This window comes from Euprymna scolopes, chromosome 1, assembly GCF_053919585.1.
Source record: "Euprymna scolopes isolate OS-2025 chromosome 1, ASM5391958v1, whole genome shotgun sequence".
NCBI classification, from domain to species: Eukaryota; Metazoa; Mollusca; class Cephalopoda; order Sepiida; family Sepiolidae; genus Euprymna; species Euprymna scolopes.
In genome coordinates this window covers 22,426,149-22,452,172 of record NC_136482.1, presented here as the reverse complement: position 1 = coordinate 22,452,172, position 26,024 = coordinate 22,426,149, and the positions used below count along the sequence as shown (strand labels likewise).

Sequence of the window (26,024 nt, the reverse complement as noted above, 5' to 3'; positions counted from 1 at the left end):
ATGTGTTTTGATAAACGTCGTCTTTGCCAAAAGGTAAAGTGAATATTGTTATTATATGTCTATATATATATGTGTGTTATAAAATGTCTTTACATACACGTCTCGACATCTCATATCGACAATGTGAACTACACATCTCATATCTACAACGTCTCTCTCTAAGACTGTCTGAACACTATCTCCTCACTCTAAGAGTTTCCATCTACACATCTAAGAATGAACATTTAATATATATGAATGGCGTCATAAACGAACAATCTCTCTTACAACATCTCCCTCTTACAACAACAGACTCTCTCTTAATCTCTCTCTAAGACTCTCTTTTAATGAAACCCCTAAATATAACAAATACGATTTGGTGCCCGTGGGCCAGTTTGCATCAGCGATGCAAAACCGAACCTGGGGTATATATAATAAATACAATTTGGAGCCGTAGCGTCCAGACCACCCAGCAGGGGTGAGTTTAAAAAAAAAAAAAGAAAAAACTTCGGAACCACGGAAAAAAAAGAAACACAACGTTTTAAAAAGGGTCCAAGATAATTAAAACTCAATGAAACCCCTATATAACACTCACGTAAAATTCAATCATTAAATTTACCCCCCTCCCATCTATATTTAATCAAAACTTGAATAAATGTTAATATTATCACCAATTTCTTTTTGGAGAATTCAATAAATGAATAAATAAATAACATTAAATAAATTTCCGATAATCAAAAAAAAAAAAAAAAAATAGATAAGGAAATTATGTATTTTCTATGGAAATGGCCCCGGAGAAGAGAGAAAGCCACTTAATGTAAGGAGTTAAAAATAAGAACGATACTTCAAGATCAAACATTAGAAACACTAAATGTGAGGACTAAAGGACAAAATAAAGGAAGCGAAAGTTATGAAGCTATGGAAATGTTAGATAATAGCAATGGTCCAAATAGTGACGAACCACAGATTTTCAATTAGGGCACGTTACACAACGTCAACACACACACACACACACACACACACACACACACACACACACACACACACACACACACACACACACGCACGCACGCACGCACGCACACGCACACGCACACGCGCACACACACACACACACACACACACACACACACACACACAACACGGATTTTGGTCCTTACAAATACTGTTATTTCAAAGTAGAAGAGTGATAGTAAGTAACCCTATAGGTCATGGGTACATCTAATATAAACAACTAGAAAAAAAAAAAACGAATGTGAAGCAGACTTTATTCAATTTATATGATGTTTCGGTAAAATTTATTTCCAGCTATGTAAATGTCTCGAAAAGTTGATATTAATCTGGCAGAAACATTTTGATAGAGGCTTACAGAATATTTTTACTCCATAGAAAAAAAAAAAGAGATTTTTAGATTTTACAACCATAAAATCAACGCACTGACTCACATATAAAAAAAATATCATATACTTAAAAATGTCTCATGTTTAAAAGTATCACATATTTAAAAAAATGTCACATATTTAAAAAATGTCACATGTTTAATAAATATTACATGCTACAGATTGATTTTCACAACATTTTCTGTGTTTTTTTTTCTTTTTTAAAGTAATTTATTTTTAAAATAAAATTTTCGACAAATACAGAGTGGTCACTGGAAAAGCGAGAAATTTATCAAATGCTAATTTATTTTTTAGAAAAGCAGAAAATTCGTTTTCTTGAACTCGGTTCTTTTCGGCAAATAGTCGCTGTTCAGAATCTTCCTGTTCCAAAATTGCAGCGTATTTAGTTATCTTGATTTTCCTGGGCAACACCGGGACACGCGCCCTATTGGTGTATTATATGTCTGCCTGTGTTTGTGTGTCTGTTTCGCTAAAACTCAGAAATTACACACAAAACATATTTTCTGATTTAGTTGACCCCGATAAACTTGGGATAAAAGAAAACACTGTAATATTCATTTATTTGTGATCAACATGGAATAAATTAGTATATATTAAGCAAAGACGTGTGGGTGTGCGTGTGTGTGTGTGTGTGTGTGTGTGTTTGGATCTATCAGTTGTCAATGGTTGAATACGTGTTCAGTTCTGTTTAGTTTTCTTTTTACTGTTATTTCGCTCAAATCAGGCTCAGTGCCACTTGGACATAAGTGGCTACTATTTGGGAGCAAATTTACAGGGACACTATGAAGGGAGTTGAGTAGCAAGGTCTTTGCTCAAATTGCACATAAACTACTGCATGTTAGAACAGTCAGGGAAGCATAAAACCGGAAACTTTTGCATGTCAGTACATTCGGGGTAGCAAGGACCAGGGAGGGAACTCTAAAGTCTAGCAATTCGAGGGAAGAAACTATTAGAGTAGAAAATTCCCGGCATCTAGTGATCTCTACAATGAGGTGGGATTTTGATGCTTGTTGCAATATCGAATATTGTTTAACAATCAATTAATAGGAGGTTAAAAGTATATAAAAATCGATTAAAAACTAAGTAGATTAAAAATTTGAGTTTTAAAATCAACAATCGCTTTGGCCAATATTAGCAAAGTGCGTCGTTTACGCCAGACATTTTAATGCGTTGTTGTTCTTCCCGAATGCGATGTTATTTATAGTAGTGTGATAGGATTTAATGCAAGATGCTTTGATAATTTTTAACTTTTTAAAATTGTCTTTTTCTTGTACAATTTTTGTATTATCAACAAGTATTTGTCTAAACCGAAAAATTAAAAAAAGAAGAATCATAAAGCAAAGTATCTCCATTGTATTTAATAAAGTTTACTTATATATATATATATATATATATATATATATATATATATATATATATATATATATATATATATATATATATATATATATATATATATATAACTGGTATAGTAGAGGACCATAATGAACATCTATTAAAGTCCCGTTTTCGATCGTGTTATCTGCTTTTTACTAATTTTTTTGTTATTGAAAACTATTACGCAATATTAATACTGGATGGTTTAATCCCAGGCAACGCTGGGTAGAGACAGCTAGTATAAAATACACAGTTCTCCGTCGTATCAAAAATAGTCTCTGCGACTAAACGCACAATCGTGCACAGATCAACTGCGTCGTTGTGTCACAGCTCTTTACTGTCACTAGACACGACTCTGCTGATAAGAAACCCATTCATATTTTGATACACACACACATATATAGGTGTGTGTGTATGTGTATGTATCAGATAGAAAGAGAGAGAGAGAGAGAGAGCGAGAGAGAGTGAGGGGGAGGTATAAATTTATATAAAATACTTTGCCCATAGTAACAGCGCTAATATAACTGTGAATCTCTCTCGCCATTTCTCTCTCCTATATTTTTCTTCTCCTTTATCCATATCTTCCCCCTAACTATCCCTCTCCATCAATCACTCTCTCTAATTCTCTCTGTTACTTTCTTTCACATTTTTCTCTCCCTCTCTCTTATTCTTTTTTTTGTCATACATACCGTCATTCTCTATTTCTACTATTTTTTTGTATCTTCCTTTTTCTTTCTTTCTATCGAAAAAGGTTCGTTTTTTTTTTCTCCAAAATTCGGCAGCTGTTATTTTTAAATTGTCTTCAGCAGCAATCATCACAGCAGACAAGTTTTGGAATCGGTACATGCAAACTTCGAGCGCAGCGCAACCCTTGACTACTGACCGACTTCTTTGTAAAGTGCAAGCATCAAACACATACACACACACGCGCACGCTCGCGCGTGCACACACACTAACACATGCACGCACACATACATACACACATACACACACGCACACACACACACACACACACATACACATATATACAGACACAGTTTTGTTTTAAGAAAGGGAGCTTTTATATATATATATATATATATTCAGAATAAGATATTATATATTAATTTCCACAGTCAAACAACGTCACAACTCACAAGAGCAATGGTTGAAACAAACTGGAAATCCAAGATTCGAGTTGAACTCATCAATTAGACATATCAGAACCTGGGATTTGAAACCCGAGCCTCTTGCATGCGAGTCGAGTAATCTGCTACATGAGACAACGCGACAGCAACAAGAAAGTCTATTAACTGACGCAGATCAAACTAACCGTTACGAAATCCGACTATGGAATATAGGTCCTACTTCGATTCGAACAAGGGTTGTAGTCACCCAACCAGCTATAACTGAAGTCGGCGTCTCACAAGTATACATTTTATACTCGCTAGGACGATGCCATCCAAGATGCTAACCTAGCGAACAATTAGGAATAGAATTTTCAAAATGTGAGCGATTATATATTAATTTCCACTGTCAAACACCGTCGCAGCTCACAAGAGCTATAACAGCAAACTGGAAGTTCAAGACTCGAGTTTCCCCCTCATTTGGATATAACACTACACTACTATATATTGGATACAATATAATAATCAATAGAGAATTGCCTAAATACGAAATCTGCATGAATTAAAATAAAATATTTAAGCGTATTCTACGATCGGGCAACGCCGGACAGCTTGCTAGTATATATATATATATATATATATATATATATATATATATATATATATATATATATATATATATATATATTACTGTGTGTGCGCTTGGATTCTTAATCCGGCAGGAGGATGTGATGCGTCTAGTGTGTTAGATACAAGTTAGTGTTAAGTTCATGCTTGCATGCTTTCTTGCTTCCAGCTAACACCGCTGGCTAATCTCATTGTGAAAAGGGAGCAGCTATGCATAAGTCTTCCCTGCCAGTACATAGCCTCTCCATCATCAAGATTCCTACAGTTCCTCCACGTTGACCACACACGGTAACTGGGTGCCTTGCGATCCCAGGCTAAACTTGTAGGAAATCTCGGCGAAGTAGGGGACCCTAGAGCTAGTGCGTTATGGCGCACTACCAACCCCTACCCCACTGTCTTGTGGGTGCCCTTGGTTGGGCGAGACTAGGGGAACCAACCCCAAAATCAAACACTGCTGCCTTGTGGGCCTTATCACAGCAAAAGGCTAAGAGATGGGAAATCTGATTTCAAACCCTACTGCTGCCTTGCAGTTTTCCTTAAAAGATTATGGAACTTAATCCAGAAAGAAAGGGCATAGTAGCGGACAGGCGACTGTTTACCTCACTGAGATTACTTTCGGCCAGAAGCTGCAGCCTTCTCTGCTGCCAGTCGTCGCGCGTTCGCTCCACTAGACATGAGCATTGGAGTTTCAGAGGGTGTCTATCTGATGAGCAACAGATACTGCACCTAAACTGCACAAGCAAATTTGGAGCCAAGGTGGAAAGTCCTGTGGTGATGGAGTGAGACTACGCCAACATCGAGGGATAAAGCACTGAGGCCCCAACTAGTCATCATCGTCAAGACTGATGGACTGCATGATGATGATGATGATGATGATGATGATGATATATTACTGCAATGAAGAGCTGTGATACAGCAAAACAGTTTGTATGTGGATGACTATATATACATATATATATATATATTATTTTTAAAAAATATAATTATCCACTGACACGTGTTCCGTTGTCTACAGCTCATCAGAGTGGCTGAATATATATATATATATATATATATATATATATATATATATATATATATATATGTGTGTGTGTGTGTGTGTGTGTATATATACCCAAAGAATACACTTGTGAATTGATAAGACGTCTACCGGTCAAGGCTGACAGGACGAGAGCATACTAGACCTTGTAGTTCAGTTCAGAATTCCGTGCAGATTCCCGAGTTCAACAAAAAGATTCAAGTTTGAGAAGATACATTTGAAAAAGGTCGGAGGTTACATCGGTTAAAATGTTGTGGGAATAACATTTAAGTTCGCAATACTAATCCAAATAATTTAAATACTGCACATCTATTTATATCATTAAACCGTATCCTTTGTTGGCATTTGGCATTTTAGATATATTATTAAAAATATAAAAATAAAGTCAACAGATTCCTGTTGTAAAACCGCTTTGGCTGGGAGAAAAGTTAGAGATGGATTGGACTTACTCTTACGAGGACAGAATCCGGAAACATTCAATAAATATTAATTTGGAACCCGCAGGGGGATGCAGAAATAGAAGATTGATAAGAAAGATCTGGAAACCCGGACAATGCCGAAAGATGTACTGATCGACGATTATTATGGTCGTTATTGAATTTATAAAAATAAAACACCAGAAAGAACGTTATCATAGATAAATATATGTTTTCATATAAAATTATTTATGCTAAAATGTTTTAAAAGAAAAGAATGTTAGAACACAAACAATAATTTAAAAATAGGTTTGACCTCTAGAGTCTGACATAGTCTGATGTAGAGATCACTAAAGATTACGTGGGTTTAGGAGATAGCTTGAAAGATACGTATCACTTTGTCACGAGTTAGGAGTCAGAGAGAGCAGGCCGAATCAGTAGCCAGAGGAAGAAAGACGCCCCTGGGGCAGTAATGGCTCCAAGTAGGGGAAAATGTCGAATGTAAAAATCTAGGACTAACGTTGCAGCTTTCCGATGGGGGAAGCATTCGGTAAATAAAGCTGCTGCAAAGACCAAGACTTCAAGTTGTATGAATCTTCATCTGCAGCTTTTTCAAGGATCCGTCAAAATAAGACTAAAAATGGACCAGATATATTCCCGATTGGCCGATGTGAAACCCCAAATAAGTGTTATTCGTCTTTTGTGTTGTAAAAATATTTATGTGTATTCTTGTCTCGCCATGAACTGTCATTAAATATACATACACACACAACGAACTCTAGATTAGATCACAACATTAGAGGGTCATAGACGAACACACGTATATACACACGTCATAAAGATTCCTGTAACATGTATATACAAACGTGTATACACTCTCATATAGCCTAACTACTGGAAGACACACTTATACGCTCGTTATACACATCTGCCCTAGTATACAACAGCGCTAGTTCAACTAGATAGGAGAGAGAGAGAGAGAGAGAGAGAGAGAGAGAGAGAGAGAGAGAGAGAGAGAGAGAGAGAGGATAATCAGCACAATTTTAACGAATGTTGGCTATTTGTGGTCTTGAATAGCTGCGGAAAGCCTCGATGAATAATAAACGAAAACGCCCGCACATGTTTCTAATTCATTTATTATAAGTATACACAGATTATAAGGAAAGATGAAAACGTTTCAATCCATTTAAAAACTGTACCAGTTTGAATGATACAGAATCTTCACAATGACTAAGGATTAAAAAAGAAAATGCTTTCGGTCATCAAGTGCACATTCCTGGTGCGATCAGGTAACTTGATCAGGTAAGATTGTTATCATTTGGACAAGTGTAAAAATTTGACACAGTACGTATTAACTTACATGTAGGCACGACTGAAGTACATAGACACCCGGGAAAAATAATGCATGCTCCTCCTAACCTACCTCACCTCACCTATATATATATATATATATATATATATATATATATATATATATATATATATATATATATATATATATATATATATTATATATATATATATATATATATTATCTGCGTATTATCATAATGTCTGTTCAAACAATTATCTTAATAACGTACGAATAAATAACTATTGTAAAAGTCGATGTGCTCAGCCGATCATATAAGATAATATGGTGACGACCAAAAAATAACACTCGCGGAATTTTTAAATTAAATTCACAACCCAATTTATCAAGACCAAAGGCCACTCATGGTTAAGATTTGATGAGAGAGAGATTATGATTTGAATGATGAAGAATATTATGAGAAGATTTAAAGGAATCGTTAATTAAATTTACAATTATTTTGAATGAATAAACTACTTCAAAATAAATTGTTTTTATTCATGTCACAAGTTATCAAGATCAAAGGCTACTCGGGAATAAAGGCGGATTATCAGTTAAATATTGAAGAAGATTATGAAGGAATTAAAAAAAAAAGGTTACCCATGGAATCGCTAATCAAATTAACAAATTTTTCTTCAATACATTCATTTTTTTATAAGCAGTACTTATCCAGTTTATGACCCAAACCGTCAACAACATTACACTGGATGTGACTTAAAAGAAATGTCGGGAATGAGGATATCCCGAAAGAATTATAAGTACAGTAGACTCATTTTTAGGATGGTTTAATCTCTTAGGCATAACCGACTCCCCCGGGATTGGGGCAGCACGGAGGAGATTATTACCGGTGGACGACCGAAATTTTGTGGGCGAGGACTTCTTCGCCTGCCTACTTCCGCTTTCTCACAGAATATGACATTACAAATGTCTCTGGTCTGTCGTTACTTTTATGGTAAATGCTCGACTGAGCTTCAATCTATGCCTCCCTCTGTAAAAACGTTCGCAACAAATGCTTGTTTAGTTATAACAATTGTCAACAACTTCCCTCACTCTCTATCTGTGCCTAAAATTAAACGAGGATTTCATGGGAAGAGTTTCTTTCCTAGAACTTTCCGGCTGTGGAACGCAATACTGTATGGCTGCTTCTCGACTGACTATCGCATGGTCATCTTCAACTCTAATGTTAATAAGTTCCTGCTGAGCAATTCACTTAAATGACCTTCCCTCTTAAAATATAATTCTTCATATACAATATAACAACCACTCCCCCTTGTCAATTTACCATATTACATAAAATCTCCATGACATACCCAGATATAACACACACCCACACCTTCATAAAGTCAGCCTCTCATTAACAACAAATATTAGTAAATTCTCCTTTAAAAATTCAAATTAGTATAGTAAATCTTCAAGTCAAATAACTAATATCAATATCAATATCAATATCAATATATATATATATATATATATATATATATATATATATATATATATATATATATATATATATATATATCAAGCACACCTAAATAAAGAATAAACATGTATGCAACCAAGTTTTAACCCAGCTGTTCTCACACAGTCTCCTTGATGGACTCATTAGGATTATTAGTTTACGACTAGCAGAAGTCATACAAATATTCACCCGAATCTATATGGATTACACACATATGACGTTTCTAACAAACCTATATAAACCCATATGCTTAATTAAGTCTTTTCCATTGAAAAAGATGCCCCCTTTTTACAGACTGTCCTCACCTAGGTAAGAGATTACAATTATCACCATATACCCCTATTTTTAAAAGAATCTTTAAACTTATACCTCTTAAAAATGGGAATACACGCATTTAATATCTGGCCCACTCGGTATCCAATAGATTACATCACACTCAACGGCCCTTAAATTTAAATAATTCCTTAAAACAAGAATTTAAACAACATCCATTTTCAACAATTATATTAATTTAACAATATTTAACTATGATTAAAAACCAATATAGCTATATGCAGCATAGTCACGTTGACACTCCGGTTCTCAGTAGATCACCGAAGTTAAGCAACATTGAGCCTGATCAGAACCAGGTGGGTGACAAATTTATGAATACCAGGCACTGTATGTAGGGGACGTAAACACCTCCTTGGAAGAGTGGAAAAAAACCTAACGCCGTCATCTCCCCTAATGGAGATATACATGCGAGTAGAGATCGCTTGTGAATTTCATCCTCGCGTGAAATTGCTTCTTCGGAGGAAGACGGTTAAACCTGCATTAGGGTTAGTACCGCAGTTTAATATAAATATACAGTCCACATTTTGAAAAAGTACTTTCTTAAAAAAGAAAATCACAACGCGTTTCACCGGTTTCTTACCGGGGATTTCGTTTCGAACGCCATTCTTCGATTTGTTTTTCATTTCGTGAGTCGCTGATGATTTGCTTGGATTTTTAAAAGCCTTTTAAAAGACATATCCACTGCAATGAAACCATGGTAGTCTCTGAAATATATAATTTAAAGTTTTTAAATTAATAATTTGTATATTATTCCTGACTATTTGCTGTCATTAAACTTAAATAAAACGTTAATTTTTAGACTCACTTTTGTGTCGTATTCATTGAGTTGCATTGATTGTATAGCGAAGAAACAGAAAGGCACTTTATTGGTATCTGTATAGATTTCCTAAATCTATATATCTATAAAAGTGAAAGTATCTGTCTGTCTGTGTGTATGTCTGTCTGTCTTTGTACATTTCCCTACGCAATAACTCTGTCAATTTTCAGTCTACAGACTCGAAATTTGATATACAGAGTATTGACATTTACGGAAATCTTTGTAATCCATTTTCGGCAAGAAATTTGGCTGTTAAGGGGTCAAAGTTAAACAATTTGACCTTTAAGAATTCTACCAAACTCCTCCGCCAATTTTTGGCCTAAACACTTGAAATTTTAAATATAGGTTCCTTGGACATGGATCTAACTTAATAACTTGATTTGAGCCCAAAACAGTAAATGTTAAGGGGTCATAATAGTGGTCAAATTTAAAAAAAAAATTTGACCTCTGCAGTCTCTACCAAATTACTCAGACAATTTCTGGTCTAAACATTTGAAATTTTACATAAAGCGTATTCAGAGATAGGGCAAGCTTTTTAATCGGTTCGGGTCGAAAATTTGAGCCAATATGTATTATATATGTTTGCACGTCTGCTTTAAACTTTCGACAGAGGCGACGGATTTTCTCAAGATTAGTATCGTTTTGAATCTCGACCGTTCAGACGACAAATACCGAAAAATTGGCTAAAAACATTAATTTCTTCACCCTCAACTGGGCACTTTTCTACAGTTTTTCGCCGATATTTTCAAGAGTCTTCCCCTATTTTCGATTGTCTAGCCTTAATTTAAACCGACGTCACTTGACCGTGGTCGTAACAGCAAAGATGTCACGTTTTTCCCCGCTCGTTTTCTCCTTCACGGTACGGGATCGAGTCTGCCTTCCTACTACCACTTTTTTTTTTCCTCAACACATACCTCCAAACACCCGGGAAACGCCGGGCAGCCATGCTAGTAATATATACACCATAATCGCATTGACACATCGGTTCTAATTAGTTTGGTCTTCTCGAAACTTAATGACGTTGAGCCCGGGTAACAATGTTGTAATACCAAAGACTGTATGTGGAAAGACAACGACACCTTCTTGCAAATGACTGGAAAAAAATAACGTAATCTTCTCTGACTGGGAATCTATAAACGACTAGGGGGTCGTTTGTAAATTTGATATTCCCATGAAACTTGCTCCTGAGTAAGGATGTACACATGCGCCTGAGGATTAATTTCCTCCTTCAGAACAAGCCGGCTCAACTCACTCAGAGTGAATGACACACACGCTACACGAACCTTACATAAAATAACATACATTTCACAATAAAATCGATGCATCTCATCAAATGAAAATAAAATGTCTGAAATCTAGTCATGAATAATATTCACACGTGGTACATTTTCTTAAACTGACATCTTGATGTTTCTATATGAAGATAGTGTTAAATTACACTGACCGAATTCTTTCTAAAATTGAATTCGTTTCATGTTGTTTTTTTACAGGAAAAAGAAATGGCGTGTGCATCATTTATCGAGAATTAATTGAATAATAAAAAAAAAACAATTACTTCGGTCGCCTTGAGCTTCTCATTAAAATTTAGTTGATGATCATCGTTAATGTTATTTAACTCATATAGTAAACAAAGTAGGTATGCGTTCAGAACACAAAAATAAGTATCTATTCTATATATAATATCAACAGAAGGCAAATATATATATATATATTTGTAGTCATCGACATACAGTCTTGTTTCGTTGTATCACAACTCATCAGTGCCGCTAGACTAGCACCTCTCCCAAGCCGAGGATTGAACCGAGAACCATCAGAAGTTCTACCGATCGACCCCCCCCCCTAAATTATCTCGCAAAATGTCTATTTAAGTAAACATTTGTCCACCAGGGACTCCACCACTTTTACAGTGCTCTACCCGCTTGTTTATAAACTAAGAGAGAGCGTCGCGTTTTTCAGCCAATTAAGTAGCGGGTGAGATTACTTACGACAGTGCTCTACCCAAAGTGGGGGACTTAACATATTTGTAGTATCATAACTCATCAGTGCCGCTAGACTAGCACCTCCCCCAAGCCGAGGATTAAACCTAGAACCATCGCGTTGACAGTCAACAGTTCTATCAATCGACCCACGGGAGCGGCGTCCGTAAATTATCTCGCCAAATGTCTATTTAAACAAACATTTGTCCACCACTTTTACAGTGCTCTAACCGCTTGTTTATAAACACACACACACACACGCACACACACACACACACACACACACACACACACACACACACACACACACACACACACATGTATATGTGTGTGTGTATACATGTACGTATATAAATATAGTAGTATACACAAATAACGATAGAGTCAAAATGGAAACTTATAAGAATATATTCTTCTTACTGAAAAGTACATTCGACCTTACGGTCTCCCACAAGAAATATATATATATATATATATTTTACATGGAGGTCAAGGCACAGAAACCACTCGGGGATAAGGGTTATTTAGTGTACACTAATCAATGGGATAGTGTTGCAGTATTCATTAGTCTTGGAGATTTAATAAAGTGTCATTATTGAAGGGGGCGGTTCATAAGGAATTTGTTTATGTTGGACTTGAAGACATCCATGTTGAAGTCAGGAGGGAAACAGGCAAGCCGTAGAGAGCTTCACATGCGTGCAGTTCTAAGAAAGAAGCTTTGTTTATGGAATCTACGTGTTGATTTAGGCACAGATAAAGAGTGGAGAAAATTATTGACAGTATTTTCAGACAGACGGGTGTTTATCGTGAAAGATTGGCGAAGGGGGACGAGAGATTAGAGCTCGGGTGAGCACCTGCCATGGAAATAACGATAAAACAAAGATAGGCTCACAACGTCTCTTCTGTGGGAGAGAGGTTGCAGGGAAGAGAAAAGGGCATCCCCCACTTAACCACAAAGTCTATTTTGTACTCTGTCAAGGCAGCATAGGCTGTTTTTAGCAGCTCCTGCCCAGATGTGGCAGCAGTACTCCATCTTTGAACGTACTTGGCTTTTATATAGATAGAGAATTGCATCAGTAGTGAGATATCTTCTGGAGCGGTAGAAGGAACCTACCATTTTTTCAGCGACCTTGGCAACAGATTTGATGTACGTGTTCCATTTCAGATCAGTAGTAAAGGTCAAACCCAGAAGCTTGTCAAAACTTGGGGCCTCCCCTAGACGAGAGCCATCCATTTCAGTGGATGCCAGATGGGGATCAGAGCGTTGCTGATGTAAAGATAGAAGCTTGGTTTTAGATGCGTTAAAGGTAACCAGCCACCTCATCCCCCACTGTACCACGTGCTCGAGATCAGAGGAGAGAGAATCAGAGAGAACTTGGTCATTTACAGCCTTTGATGTGTTGCCGTAGCTGGTCGTGTCATCAGCATAGATGTCAACGAATGATTTAAGTATGTGTTTAGGGAGATCATTGATGTAGATCAGGAAGAGAGTTGGACCCAGGATACACCCCTGAGGGACTCCAGGATAATACTGCGGGCTTCTGATTTTTGCCCATCAACCACTACTCTTATGAGCCTATCAGAGAGAAATGATTTAATAATTGAGAAAACATTTCCAGTTATACTGTAGCTGGAAATCTTGGGAAGTAGACCCTTATGCCATACCTTGTCGAAAGCCATTGATATGTCAAGAGCAATTGCTCTAGAAAGGAAGCCTTTGTCGAGAGATTCGCTAATACTATGAGATATAACCGTTAGCACATATGCTGTTGATGTAGCAGAATCGAAACCATATTGCGTGTCACTAGAATGTTATTTCTGCTGAGATGGTTGACTACTTCTCTATTTAATATGGATTCCAGCAACCTATTCATAACACACAGGAGACTTATTGGTCTGTACTGAGAGGGAGATTACTTATCACCTGAATTCTTAAATACAGGGCATACTGATGAGGTTTTCCAGGGTGTTGGAAAGCTCTTCTCCTTAAGGCAACGCTTAAACAGTTTTGTAAGCATGGGAGCAAGTTCTGTTTGAAGCTTTTTTTAAAACTATAATTGGGATGCCGTCAGAGCCAGTTGCATAGAGTAGAATTAGCTGCAAAGTTCTTGGCGAATAGTTTGGCCTTGTCTGATGCTGACGAGATGACCTCTGGTTCATTGATAATAGTTGGGATAGAACACACGCTTCTGTTCAGGATCCTATTTGTTATTTGCCAAAACTGGTGGTAACCAAGCCGCTGCTCAGCTACTTTGGATTTAACGGACTGAGCATATAGCTCTCTTGTATTTTTTATTACTCTTTTACAGTGGTTGCTGGCAGTCCTGAAAGCAGCTTTAATCTCAATACATCTATTATGCTGGTAGCTATGGAAAAAGTGATTTCTGTGTGCGATGGCAGCAGCACATTCTGAGGAGAACCATTGCTGGCTGTTTGGTTTTTGTTGGAATTTTTTGGATGGTATGAATCGGTCTATGGCTACAATTAACCATTCAGTCAGGTCTGATAATATAGAGGACACATCCTTTTTAAACATGGAATGCAGAGGTAGATAAGATATGAATGTACGGAAGCTATATATATATATATATATATATATATATATATATATATATATATATATATATATATAAAGCTGAACGTCTGTGTGTATCTGGTCACGAATAGGCTCCTATATGGTTGACTATTATAGAAAACTGATCACATATAATAATAGAAGATGTATCGAGACATAGGAATAGATATGTTTGATCTGGCATAATGATTATTCATTTAAATTATGGGGTCTGCGTACGCGCCTGGTCCACAAATTATGGAAATAAAAAATGTTAAAATAAAAAAAACGTTTACAAGTGTTTTTGATATAGATGTACATAATAATACTTTGATAAGTATGTTTTATGTTTTAACTTAAATAAGGATGGTATAATAAAATTGTTGGGTCTGCGTTCGCGCCTGGCCTCCATAGAATGGAAATAGGTACAAACTTTACTAAAGACTTTTTATATCTATCTGCGTAAGTATACTTTGATAATTATGTTTCAGTTTGAAGAAATATGGTATAATAAAATTATGGGGTGTTCGTTCGCGCCTGACCTCCATAGAATCGAAATATGTCACAAAGTTTAATCAGGTTTTTTAATATATATCCACAGAATATTGTGATAAGTGTTTCAGAGTGAACAGGTATGGTATAATAAATTATGGAGTTCATATATTTTATTTTTACTTTCATCGTATTTTGCTTTGGTTTTGATACCCCCAAATTCGAAGCTATCTCTTTACAACCCTTCCTTTTCATAACCTATCATACTTTCATAAATCAGAGTCGATTTTCTGTAGGCTGTTTTTGAACCCAGTCAAGGACTGATACTTTTAGTAGTAGTAGTAGTATATATATATATAATATATATATATATATATATATATATGTATATATATATATATATATATATATATATATATATATATATATTAAACTGTAATTCAATGAATTTCAAAAAACTCTTATTGAAATGAAATGAAGTGGTTGAGTTTCATATCAAAGAATTTTTATTATTCTAAGCAAGACAAAGAATGTTTTAGAAAGTTTATCTCCTTAACCTATAGGGTTTCGATGTCTACCATCTCATCAGAGTAGTGAAAATATTAGCAAATAGTTATAAAGGTATGCACCCTATTTGCTAAAGTCAGTGAGACATGGAAAGTCAAAGTGAAAATAAATTTATCAGAAGTTCTGTAGCAGGACTACTCCGAAGAAAAAAAAAAAAAAAAAAAAATATATATATATATATATATATATATATATATATATATATATATATATATATATATATATATATATATATATATATATATATATATGTGTGTTATATGTAGTAAGTATTCCGCGTTTTATCCTTGTGCGAATCCATCAGGCTTCTGCGAAGAGTTGTGGTTATCGCGCATTTTTATGTAAGCACATAGTATTGAATTTGCTAGTTAGCCAATCAGCTTCTTAGTTGTAACCGCGCCCATCCTAATAAGCCAATGGTCGGGTACGTACAGGACAAAGGTACAGTTGACCCCAGGTTCACTCTTTTTCTTTGTGTATTTTATGGTAAGGAGCTACTTATAACAGATATTAGAAAGCTGATCTACTTTCAACCTAGATGTAGTTAGATACGTTATTTGTGTTTTGGTTTATAATTTGGATATTATGTTTCATTTATAAAATTATTTATCATCTGAATATATATGTTTATTTTATTTTATTTGTTATTATTATTTTTTCCATTGTTGGTATCAATTAAAAATTATTTATAAATTGCTATTCTAGAGTAAAGTTTTTCCTGTGCACAGTTTTCCGCTATTTCTCCCCTACAGTTTAATAGATCTTGGGGTTCTTTAAAGTTTAGAATAGCGAATGTTTATTCAGGCAACAATAAAAATAAAAATGACAAACTCTTTTTACCTGGCAATGGGGTTTTTAGACTCTGCAGAGGCGTCAGAGCTTTTTGGGATTATTCATTCTATATATCCTCACAAGCATATTTGATACTACAGATATCGCCCTATATAGAGATGATGGATTAGCTTTGATTAAAATATTCTAACAAAGTCAAAGGAGTAAACTTTAAGAATATCATATACAAGGAAATGAAAAAAATGGGACTAAAAGTAGACTAATAGTTAACATAAAAATAACAAATTTCCAGGATGTCACGTTAAATTTAGATAAAAACAAGTATGAATCCTGCTTGAAAGATAATCCTATATACGTAAACTCTAAGTCCAATCACCCCTATCAATTATAAAACAGATTCTTAATTCTATCATAAGTAGACTCAACAATAATTCAAGTGATAAAAATGTATTTAACAGGTCAATCAACATCTACGACACAGCTTTAAAAAATAGTGGGTACAAAAATATTGATATTAAACATAAGCAACAAACACCAATAACTATGATAAAATTAAAAATAGAAGAAAAAGAAATATAATTTGGTATACGCCGCCATACAATCAGATATTAAGAAACCAACTTGGCAAGAAATTTCTAAACCTCATCGAAAAGTACTTCAACGTAACCAATCCCTTACACGAAATATTCAATAAAAATAACCTGAAGTAATCGTACAGCTGGTGCGAAAATTAGAGATTATAATCAAAACACATAATAACAAAATATTAAATAAGAGCAATGAAATCAATAATAACAAAATAAATAATAAAAAGTGAACAACATGATAAAAATAAAACTTATACAAAGGACAGAAACGTAACTATTAGAAATAATAATAATAATAATAGTAATAATAATAATAATAATAGTAATAATAATAATAATAATAATAATAATAATAATAATAATAATAATAATAATAATAATAATAATAATAATCCAAACCCAAAAATCAACAACCACGAATAGAAATAAAAATAAAATTACTAATAATGAACATGATAAATGCAATTGTAGATCCTGCACACTCTGCTCACTTCAAAATACATGTCTAAACAAATGCATAGTTTACCAGGCCACAATATTTGCCAAAGAAAACCCGAATAACAGGAAGTATAACGTAGATATTACGTAGGCAAGCACTCTACCAACTGAGCAAACGCATCACACACAAGAAAATCTATTAACTTACACAGATCAAGCGAACCACGGCGAAATCCGACAGTGGAATAAACTTATTTCGTATCGAACAAGGGGTGTGATCATTACAACCAGCTATAACTCATACCGATGTCTCACAAGTAGAAATTTTTTCGTCGCGGTTCGCATGATGTGTATTAGTTAATAGACTTTCTTGTGTGTGGCGCGTTTGCTCAATTGGTAGAGTGCTCGCCTCGCATGTAAGAGGCTCTGGTTTCGAATCCCAAGTTTGGATGTTTTTAACTGATGAGCCCAAATGAGTCTTGGACTTCTAATTTGTTGGCTCTCATGGCTCTTCTGAGTTGTAAAGTTGTCTGGCTGTGGTAATAATTATATATATTTGTTTAATATATATATATATATATATATATATATATATGTGTGTGTGTGTGTGTACGATAAAAGTGTCGCCTAAAGAAAACAGTACTACATATTTATTTTTAAAATTTTATTGAAAAAATAAAAATCAGGTAACTTGATTATGCTGACATCTATTCAATATAGCTGCCTTCACCCTCAATCACCGCTTCGATACTGGTCTCGAACTGGCAACCTGCCGTTTCCACAGGCACTGGCAGGAGCTCCCCGAATACTCGGCGGATGGGGGCAATCAGGCTGGCTTTGGTGTTGTGGGAGGTCATGTTGGTGATGTTCTCGGCGTATGACCAAGCGAAGTAGTCTAGGGGGTTAAGATCGGGGGTGGAGGCTAGTGAGAGAAGAATACGAAGTCAAAGCACTCCTGAAGCCAAGTCTGAATCTCTTTGGACTTATTGGCCAGTGCCGAGTCATATTGCCACACTCCTAGTCTGCGAGCGGCCACCTGATTGCACCAGGCGATCAGCGCATTCTTCAGCACACCCAGGTACACTTTGGTATTGACTTTCTAGCCGACTTCAAAGATGTGAGGTGGCATGATGTGACTCCACTTGAAACCACACCAAAATGAAACACAACCGTGGCCGGAAACTTTGTTTTTATCACCCTGAGCATGTCCCTGTTATTCGTGGCAACCAAATGATGCATTTTGAGGGTGCTGGCAATGGGCCTGTTGTCATAACTTGGATCGGTAAAGAGCAAGAGTTGTACAGTGGCGTATCTCTAATCTCGTTCATTGAAAATTGAATGACTTTCCGACATGATAGAAGACTCCTACCGCTCTTGGGATTTGTACACAACTGGTCAACAAGTAGATGTTTCTGCAAAAAAAAAAAAAAAAAAAAAAAAAATCGATTTTCATCAAACAGAAATGCAATCATGTCGTATTTTTTAAGGCGACAATTTTATCGTTCTATCTTATATATATATATATATATATATATATATATATATATATATATATATATATATATATATATATATATATAAAATTTCAGGTTAATATTTTCCAGAGACAAAGTAACCAATGGAGTTTTAACGAGGTTAATACAAAAGTGCTGAATACGGAAGAAGGGCTAGATATACTTTTTATTTGTTTTTACATAAGCATTAATATGTCGCTGCACATTCATGAGCCTGTTTCGGTCAGCTAGTTATAAGTAACTAGAGACCTCTTCAGGCGATATAGTTTATACAAAAGCTGAATCTGCAATGAAAATCTTTCAGGTAGTCAGCGTCACAGGAAATTATTACCAGGAGGTCACATTACATGTTATTAAAAATAGAAGCAAAAAAAAAAAAATAAAAATAAAAATAAAAAGGGAAATGGTTTTCAATATATGGAAAGAAGACAAAAAGGGGTATGGATTAAAGTTTGTATCGAAATAGAGAAAAAATATGAAGGAAAAGCCATAAAAATAATAGATATATGTTTGAGTGATAACGGAAATGCGGCAAACATTTTAATTCTGCAGCCTAACGTGCCAGTAAATAAAAAATAGGTCAGGGTTATGAGTTGGAATATTTGTGAAAAGGAACTACTGCGCGAGCCTTTTCTAGTCGCACACAAACATACGCGCGCACGTCCACACATGCACATATATTCACGTTCGCGTACATACACTCACATTCACGTGTATACACACACACGCAACGTACACACACATGGACGACGTCACTTCCCCTTTCAAGGGAAATCCACACATGCGCAAAAGACCAACGGAAACACCTATAAAAGAAAGAGCAATAAGCGGCTTCTCCCTTTTTCCATCTCGCCTTCCGAGGTGAGTGGTCGGCGCACCAACCACTGCCGTTTCGGCAGGCGCTCGCACGCGCGTACCTCACGCCACTTGCTACTATGTGGGACAAAAAGCTAACAGACCGTACGTACACTTTATACGCTTTGTCTCTCCATGAATTGGATTGACATTCTTACTCTTTCTCTCTCTCTATATATATACAACTTGTTCCTGAGAATACCTTCGCGTAGCTGACTGCTAACTGATGTCAACCCTCTATCCTTTGTCTTTGTCTACACGCTGGACTATCATTCTCATTTCTACTATATTACTCACTTCTCTTCCCACGCGCGAACAAACGATAGTGAGATGAACACACATTTCCTTTTCTTTCTACACCACCAGTCCCGCAACAAACGATGGTTACACCCGCGCGGAAATGAACACATGTTATATCTAAAACATTAATTCTTTCAACAGTAAATAAACGACACGTTTATCTTATCCATCAATTGATTTTTTGTTTCCTTCAATTCCATTCGTTTCATTATTTTCTTTTGTAACGGGATTAGGGTATTTATATATCCTAGTCCTCTACACCACTGATAGTCCCTCCACTCAGACACCTTTAAATTCGTACCCACTAGTAGAGTTATCCGGTTAGATTGCAGGATCATATTGAGGAGAATTTATTTTAACAGCAATAACCTTGATATTGTCAGCTAGATACTTTAATCGCAAAGCTACTCAGATATATGTTAATACTCAAATCTTAACGCTAATAAATAGATTAATTTAATCGAGTGAAATGTCAGAAAAGTGTTATTAGTTCTGTTATGGCCTTGCAGACTGGTAATAATCAAGACAAACACAGTGGTATAGTTAACAAAAAGTTATATTAGCAAAAGTATGTTACAGAAGTACATGTCATGATTATGGTTGCAATAACTGCTACAAATCGCTGCCCCGGGCGTTTTAAATTTAACTGTGTTATCGTCTGCGAAAATCCATAATTCACAAATGAGAGGGTTAGGGTTACTTAATTCATAACATTCCCTTTTAATTCTATACTCTTTAAGGAGTTAACATCGTTTTCTCTTCAAATTGGCTTCCATAAATTCGGTGTTTTATTTTTTTTCCCTTTTTGACGTTCGAATTTGAAAAATTAGTTATGGGATTGTGTCAAACCGTGACCGACATAACGTTCTGATGCCACGGAATAAAGTCTGAAGACACCATCGTTCTTGTATTTTAACAAACTCCACCTAAATTTTAAGAAATAGACATCCAGAAGTCCTTTCGTTGTATCGAATTGCAGAGGGAAATTACGAAAATCATCCAGAAGTGACTATTTTCTTTTCTTAAAGACAAGGAATTACTTTCAATTTGAACACGTGCAGTTAAAAAAGAGAATTTCCTACTGGGGAAATATAGTAAAGTAAGAGATATCTATATTTTTCAAAATTTTATTTATTATTAAAATTTAAAATTTAAGAAAGTTAAAACGATATGTGATTTTCTTTTCTTTTTTAAATGAGATATTTATTTTCCAAGTAAATATTTAAATTATTATTATTATTATTATTATTATTATTATTATTATTATTATTATTATTATTGTTATTATTGTTATTATTATTATCATTATTATTATTATTATTATTATTATTATTATTATTATTATTATTATTATTATTATTATTGTGAATTAACAACAATTTATTATTCGACAAGGGATTTCTTTATTCCAATTCTAATTTACAGAGTTTAAATTCAATTTCATACATGATTGCTCTATCTCAAATATTGAGCTTTTTCATCTAGTTAGGATTATCCTATAAATATTAGTATTAATATTTGTACTCGCTTTAAATTTTAAGAATTATTCAATTTGTAAACTTGAGTATATATATATATATATATATATATATATATATATATATATATATATATATATATATACACTTGTGCCCGATATTATTCATACCCCTCGGATCTTTGAGATTTCTATAAGAATATTGCTCAAACCAGAAGGTAGACAACATTAAAGGGGTTTCAAACAATAAATCAAGCATAAACATTTAATTTAAACTCAACAAATAAATAAATTATGTAAGTTTGAAACATTATACAAAGAAAAACAATAATGGCACTAGTTCAAAATTATTCATACCTCTCTTACTAATTGTCAATAGCATGCCCTTTATTCTTAATAACTGCCTGTAACCGTTTTGGATATTTATCAACAAGGTTTTTACAAGCATCAACAATGATTTTTGACCATTCTTCAATGCAGTAGTTCTCCAACTCCCTCGAATTTCTAGGTTTCCGCTTTTTAACCTCAGTTTTCATTATGTGCCAGAGGTTTTCGATAGGGTTCAGGTCGGGACTCTGGCTAGGCCATTCCAAAACATTAATTTGATTATCCTCAAACCATTTCTTGACTATTTTGGCAGTATGTTTTGGATCATTATCCTGTTGAAGGACCAAGTTTCGTCCGAAATGGAGCTTCTCCGCATCCTGTCTAATGTTTTTCTGGAGTATCTCCAAATATTGCTCCTTCTTCATGGTTCCAACTATCTTGACCAAACTACCTTGACCACTAGCCGAAAAGGAGCCCCAAAACATTAGGCTACCACCACCATGTTTCACCGTGGGTATGGTGTTCTTTGGGTTGTAAGCTTCTCCTTTCTTCCTCCAAACGTAAGAAGCATCCATATGGCCAAACAATTCAATTTTTTTTTCGTCAGTCCACAAAATACTTGAGAAAACGGACTCTGGAAGAATTCACATGGGTCCTAGCAAACTTTAGACGTGCTGCAAGGTGTTTTCCGGTGTGCAATTGAGTCCTTCTTGGTCTTCTTCCTTTCAGACCATTTTCATGCAGAGTCCTTTGCAATGTTTGCCTTGATATTTTTATGCCAGAAGACTCTAGATTTTCTAAAATGTCCTTAGTAGTGGTGGTTGGATTTGCATTAACACTTCTTACAATATTCCTAGTGGCTCTAGCAGACAGTTTCCTTTTCCTTCCTCTACCAATCAAGTTGTTTGTTGTGGGGTGGCTCTGGAATTTTTTGATGATGCTCTGTACTGTTGCTGTAGGGACCTCAAATTTCTTGGAAATTGACTTGTAACCTAAACCATCCTTATGTGAATTCACAATTTTAGTCCTAAGATCATTACTAAGCTCTTTTTTCTTCCCAATTCTAATAATTTTTATTCTTTTATTGGTTTTCAGTTGATATCATTTTAATTTCTGAAAAATGCAAAAAACGAAATGAAATTAATCAAAGGTTGTATAAAAGCATTCAAAATAAGAATCAAACAGGAAACAGACAGTCAGAAACTCGATTAATACTGAAAAAATAAGAGGGTATGATTATTTTTGAACATTGCAGATTTTATAAATAGCTGTATATTTCTTTTATTACAAGTATCCCGAGATTTTAAAATGACGAAAATGATCAGAAGAGGTTTATAAAGAATATGTATCAATATGGACGTAAACAATAAATTCTTACAAAGTTACATCTAATAAACTCAATTTTCAAGGGGGGGTATGAATAATATCGGGCACAAGTGTATATATGTATGTATATATATATATATATATATATGTATGTATATATATATATATATATATATATATATATATATATAAAAGCAAGGCACATAAAAATAGATTCGAGCAAGTCATTTATTTTATATTTGTTTGCAATGGCCATGTCTGTATGCTAAGTTCAAACCGGTATTGATCAAAATCTGTCCCTTTCTTTTCTCTCGTTGGCTGGGGTCTTTATACCCTGCTTGGTTCGTAGCTATATTTATGTGTGTGTGTGTGTGTGTGTCTGTGTGTGTGTGTGTGTGTGAATCTTTTTCCTCCAGTTTTTAAATAATCATCTATACACGCACTTACGCAGACATAATGCTATGCTGCCTAATACGCTATGTACAACTTTTTTTTTTTACACAAACACATGTACCATGAACATTTACTGACATGTAAGTAACTGTTATATTTCTTATATAAAATGTATCTCAAAAACCAAAACAAATAAACTCACCATCTACGTAAATCGCGACATATCCAAAACAGTCGTGCGAGGTGGTCCAGTGGTAAGAGTTTAGGCTTCTTGCCATGAGGTCCCGATTTCGAACCCCGCTAGATTCAGCACCACTGATGAGGCGTAGACGACGAGACATGTATCAGTGCATAATTATATTTTAAAAACAATATATATGCCGCTCCCCATCTGGGGGTACCAAATTGGTAAAAAGGAAAATTATTCTCAGCTCGCATTTAGGTAAAAATGCACTTTCGTATAAATAATTGAATTCATTCCAAACGTATCGCAAAAACAAATAAACAGCATGTGTGTGTATATATATATATATATATATATATATATATATATATATATACACGTAATATTTTACACACACACAAAGTTCCTTATATATATATATATATATATATATATATATATATATATATAAGGAACTTTGTGTGCGAGTGTGAGAAACAGTCCTCTATGAACTCGGAAGCGGCTGGACCGATTTAAAAAATTCACACGAAGCTACTTAATGTGCCTGGGAGTGTTCTTCCAGAAGTTTTGTTTCGGAATGCGTTCGATAAGTATCGAAAATCGATAATCGAAAAAATACGATGACAGAAGGAAGCCCTATTTTGACCAAAGTTAACACTTATAGTCAACCTTACATGACAAGTGCTTTTGAGAAGTTTTATACTGGCCCAACTTATTGAATTAGCTATATGTCAGGGGTGCGTTCGAAATGAATGTTTCTATGCAGAGCACAATTGAACCATGATATTTGTATTTTATACTTAAATTTTTTAATTCAAGCCATTATATAAAAATAATTTTATAAAATCAAAAGTAAATTATCTATAGCAAAATATAAACTACAATGTATTGTGGACTAAGTCCATGCGATGAAGCGTGTGAAGCTTCGTCCTTGTACACCGCATGGGCCCCCAAGTAAAGCAAGCAATCAATCGATTTGATTAAAAAGTGGACGATTTCACCGATTTCGACGAAAATAAAAGTATGAGCGGGTGGAACATTTGCTCATCCCCATTCAATCCCGAACAGCGTAAAGTCTTCCTCCTTGTATATATATATATATATATATATATATATATATATATATATATATATATATATATATATATATATATAATTATAAAACTCAAATGATCTTGTAACGATGTATGTAACCCACTTTCCGGTTTACGACATCCGGTTGCGCATGCGCGCATGACCTGCGCACTAAAATATTAACGTTATTATTTCGAAAAAAAAAGAAAAGAACAATTGGGATGCTGAAATATTAATGTTATTATCTCGAAATTATTATTTAACTTGGGAAGAGTGGGGTTTAAAATAGATTAAACGTAATACAGAAATGAACGATGTAAAAAAAAAGTAGACAATATTAACAATTGTTTATTTGGATAATTAAAACGCGAAAAAGAAAAAAGAAAAGAACAATTGGGACGCTGAAATATTAACGTTATCATTTCTAAATTATTATTTAACTTGGGAAGAGTGGGGTTTAAAATAAACAAAAAACAAAAGAACAATTGGGACGCTGAAATATTAATGTTATTATCTCGAAATTATTATTTAACTTGGGAAGAGTGGAGTTTAAAATAAACAAAAAACAAAAGAACAATTAGGACGCTGAAATGTTAACGTTATTATTTCGAAACTATTATTTAACATGGGAAGAATGGGGTTTAAAATAAACAAACAAAAAAAGAACAATTGGGACGCTGAAATATTAATGTTATTATCTCGAAATTATTATTTAACTTGGGAAGAGTGGAGTTTAAAATAAACAAAAAACAAAAGAACAATTAGGACGCTGAAATGTTAACGTTATTATTTCGAAACTATTATTTAACTTGGGAAGAGTGGGGTTTAAAATAAACAACAACAACAAAAAAAGAACAATTGGGACACTGAAATATTAACGTCATTATTTCGAAATTATTATTTAACATGAGGAGAGTGGGATTTAAAATAACTTAAACATAATACAGAAATGAACGATGTAAAAAAAAGCAGATGTATCAAAATTTGAATTTAACTATAATAAGCATTATGGTATCTGTTCAGTGCACATTCACCTATAAGTATGGCCAACCACTTATAATTCAGTAACTGTAATTTCCAACCACTTATAATTCAGTAACTGTAATTTTCTTTAAAAAATAATCAATTATAATAAACAGAACGACTCATAGAAATCCATCTGTTATGTAAAAAAAACAAACTATTTTCTTTTCGTCACAAGCGTCACGCTCATACATGATGTCCATAGCTAATATAACATACTGGCCCAACGGGTCCCGGGTAG

The 26,024-nt window shown here is 34.5% G+C and overlaps 1 long non-coding RNA gene across 1 annotated transcript in view; it reads left to right on the top strand.

The window, feature by feature from the left end:
* Positions 1-7,031: 7,031 nt before the first annotated feature.
* LOC145285593 (uncharacterized) overlaps positions 7,032-26,024 on the top strand; it is a 32,355-nt gene continuing 13,362 nt past the window's right edge. Inside the window, exon 1 of the long non-coding RNA XR_013869068.1 lies at positions 7,032-7,246. This is a non-coding gene — a long non-coding RNA (uncharacterized LOC145285593). The remainder of the gene's footprint in view (positions 7,247-26,024) is intronic.